This window comes from Gekko japonicus, unplaced genomic scaffold (genome assembly GCF_001447785.1).
Source record: "Gekko japonicus isolate JY-2015 unplaced genomic scaffold, Gekko_japonicus_V1.1 scaffold13, whole genome shotgun sequence".
Lineage (NCBI taxonomy): Eukaryota > Metazoa > Chordata > Lepidosauria > Squamata > Gekkonidae > Gekko > Gekko japonicus.
The window spans coordinates 1,513,975-1,517,908 of record NW_015172553.1 but is presented as its reverse complement, the minus strand read 5'-3'; the positions used below and the strand labels follow the sequence as shown (position 1 = coordinate 1,517,908).

General features: G+C 49.5%; 1 protein-coding gene across 1 annotated transcript in view; it reads right to left on the bottom strand.

Annotated features, from left to right (window-relative positions):
* Window positions 1-3,459, bottom strand: part of ANXA4 (annexin A4) — a 33,002-nt gene extending 29,543 nt beyond the window's left edge. Inside the window, exon 1 of the mRNA XM_015421091.1 lies at window positions 3,369-3,459. The gene's annotated coding sequence lies outside the window, so the exon portion shown is untranslated. The remainder of the gene's footprint in view (window positions 1-3,368) is intronic.
* Between the last annotated feature and the right edge of the window lie 475 nt (window positions 3,460-3,934).

Below are 3,934 nucleotides of genomic sequence, written 5' to 3'. Positions count from 1 at the left end.
CTGGGTTTCGAAGAGGTAGAGGAACTAGAGATCAAATTGCCAACACTTGCTGGATTATGGAGAAAGCAAGAGAGTACTAGAAAAAGATCTACTTTTGCTTCATTGACCACGCTAAAGCCTTTGATTGTGTGGATCACAACAAATTATGGTAAGTCCTTAAAGAGATGGGAGTACGAGACCACCTCACATGTCTCTTGAGAAACCTGTATAAGGGTCAAGAAGCAACAGTTAGAACCGGATATGGAACAACTGATTGGTTTAGCATAGGAAAAGGAGTACAACAAGGATGTATATTGTCCCCTTGCTTATTTAATTTATATGCAGAGTACATCATACAAAATGCCAGCCTGGATGATTCAGAAGCCAGAATTGATTGCTGGGAAAAACATCAACAACCTCAGATATGCAGACGATACCACTCTAATGGCAGAATGTGAAGAGGATCTAAAGAGCCTCTTGCTCAGGATAAAAGAGGAGAGCACAAAGGTTGGCTTGAAGCTCAACATCAAAAAAACTAAGATCATGGCATCCGGCCCCATCACTCCTTGGCAAATAGAAGGAGAAGTCGTGGAAGCAGTGACAGACTTCACGTTCCAGGGATCCAAGATCAATGCAGATAGTGATTGCAGCCATGAAATTAAAAGACACCTGCTCCTTGGCAGGAAAGCGATGGCAAACCTTGACAGCATAAAAATAGAGGCATCACCCTGCCAACAAAAGTCCGTATGGTCAAAGGAATGGTATTCCCAGTAGTACTGTACGGCTGCGAGAGTTGGACTGTAAGGAAGGCTGAGCGCCGAAGAATAGATTCTTTTGAACTATGGTGCTGGAGAAGACTCTTGAGAGTCCCCTGGACTGCAAGAAGATCAAATTAGTCAATCCTAAAAGAAATTAATCCTGACTGTTCCCTGGAAGGCCAGATACTGAAGCTGAAGCTCAAATACTTTGGCCACCAAATGAGAAGGGAGCACTCACTGGAGAAGACCCTAATGCTGGGAAAGACTGAAGGTCAAAGAAGAAGAGGATGGCAAAGGATGAGATGGTTAGACAGTGTTATCAAGGCAACAGACATGAAATTAAGTAAACTCTGGAACACGACGGAAGACAGGAGGGCCTGGAGTGGTGTGGTCCATGGGGTTGTGAAGACTGAACTGTGCGACTGAACAACAATCTCACAAACAGAGCTGCTTATTCTTGTTACCAGAGTTGCTAGAACTCAAAACGTTCTGTAGAATTTAGCATCTGGAGAACTGGCCAAGAGAAGAGATACAAGGGAAACAACACCCTAGCATCTGGTGCCGATGTGAACTTGCATTTACACAAAGAGTAAAAATGCCACCACATCCTCCTCTGGCATATGGAGGTGGCGGCTGAAACAACTTGATTTTTTAAACCATTTCTAAAATCACCCCCCCACACACATACACAAAACAGGTGTCCCAAATGGGGAATCTCCTGGGGGGCCAAGGTGTTTCCTCTAAATTTTTATGCATTGATTGTATTAAAGTAGATACATCCTGCCTTTTGGCATGCATGTGCCCCTAAGGCAGCCTACACTATATAACAATAAACCCTATTGTGATGAATGGCTAACCACCATAGCCTCCCAGGGCTAGGGAACTCTGCAGAGAAGAAAAGCCAGTTTACCTGCGCAGAGAGGCACTCTGTTCTATCACACACAAGAATTGTTTGAGATTGTCCTGGTCCAAAATCCAAAACCAAACCACAATCCACATTAATACCTTTTATTAAAACCACCCACAATGCCAGTTTTTTCTCAGATTAAGCTCCCTTCCTAACACACTTCATGCACTGGATGGAGTGAGCTCTGTCTGAAGACCAAAGCTTATGCGGGAGCGCATTTTGTTTGCTTTGTGGTATTAGTAAAGGTAAAGGTTTTCCATTGCTCGAAAGCGAGTCGAATCTGACTCTAGGGATGCAGTGCTCATCTCTGTTTCCAAGCTGAAGAGCCAGCGCTGTCCAAAGACACTTCCGTGGTCATGTGGCCGGCATGACTAGACGCCGAGGCGCACGGAGTGCTGTTACCTTCCCACTGAAGCAGTACCTATTTATCTACTTGCAATTTCTTGCTTTCGAAGTGCTAGGTTGGTTACTGGCCTCCTATTCAATGGTGCTGTTACAGAGTATGGTAGCAATCCTGAACAGTACCTGAAGAAGTGAGCCGTGACTCACAAAAGCTCCTACCCTGCCACAAATGTTATTTATTTATTTGATTGATATCCTGCCCTTTCCACAAGCGGGCTCAGGGTGGCTTACAAGATCACACAGAATATTGTGACAGTAAAACGGCACATAAAATTAAGCTATTAAATTTTAAGATTTAAAAAGTTCAAAATTTCATATAAAAAACCCAGAGTAGAAGTTGCCTCAGTAGCGCTGCTCAGATGTAGTAAAGGTCCTTCTGGGCGGTGTTGTGAGGTATCAAGCCACTAACTACTAGCCTAGGGCTGTCAGCAGGGGAGGCCAAGGATGGGAATTTGGACGCCTGCTACCTCAACAAAAAGCCTTTAAGGTGCTACTGGACTCTTGCTCTTTTCTGTTGCTACAGACAGACTAACCGGGCAACCCATCTCCATCTTAATCCTAAACAGGTCGATTTGGAAGTGAGTCCTATTTTATTCCAGGGGGCTTACCCAGGAAAGTGTTCTTAGGACTTCAGCCTGACTCAGCTTCCCCTTTAGATTTCCCCCTACCCCAGCAATACCACCCTGAGCAGAGTTACTCATCCCCTGCACATTAAAGTCAATGGACGTCTAAAAGTTTAATTCTACTTCGGATAGATCCAGGTGGGCAGAATAAAACTCTGTTGGTCTTCAAAGTGAACCCAAATTTTGTTCTGCTTCGGGCTGTACTGCAAGGGACTGAGAAAAAGGCCGGCCTCCAGTTCCCCCTTTCCGAAAGGCACCCGAAGAGCGGATAGCCAGCCCTTCCTCCCGGCTAGCTTCAAACCGGTTCCTACTTCTGCCTCTGCCCTTCCCAGGAGCCCACGCACGCTGGCGAAAGGAGGGGCCGGCGCCACGCAGACTAGCAGCACCGCGACTCGCCGTGGAGGCTGGAGACGCTTCCCGGCACATCCTGGTCCGACTCGGAATTAAGCTAATTCCGCCCAAAGACTCTTTTTCCTCTCTAGCCCGGGCGCGGATTGCCGCTCTCTCTCCCGCTGGCTCGCGGTGGGATGCCGCTGGGAGTCGCTCTTCAGGCCCTACCGGAAAGTTTAGCAACAACGCGTCGCTCCGGGCGCACCCGCAGGAGGGAGCTACAAGGGCTGGCGGGCGGGCGAGGGCCCCGCTAGCCGGTCATTCCCCCTCCCACCGGCTCCTCGCCCCGTCCCGGCCGCAGCCCCTCACCTGCTGCCGCCGCCCAAGCGCACGCCGTCTGGAGAGCCGAGAGCCGCTTTGCCTCGCCTATAAGCCCGAGAGACCCGCCCTGCGAAGGGCGGCCGCCAGGAGGAGAAAGAGGTGGCGAAACGCCCCTGCTCGCAGCCCCCGGGCTCGGATTTCAGCTCGATGGGAGTGGGAGTGGGGCGGCGGCGGCGGCTGAGACAGGGAAGTTAGCGAGCTAAGGTGGGAGGAGAGAAGGGCCGGAACAGACCGGGCGACCAAATCCGGGCGAGTGCTGGCTGGCAGGCGCAGGACTGCTAGTGGCGTCCGCTCTGCATCAGGTTCTCAGGAACGCTTTGGTCGAGATTTCCCCATTTTCTTGACATGTTGTTGGCTTGGAAATAAACCTCACTGGTTTCCGTGTAAATATGCTTAAATCTGACTTCGGATTTGCTGTCATTTGCCTCCAAGGGCAGTTCTTCAGAATCACACTAGAGGCCATTCTGGCTCCCCCAGCTCTCGGGAGGGGCTCTTAAAAAAGTTATGGGCGCCATAGCTGTTCTCCAGCTGCAGCTGCGATGCCTGCGGGGGGG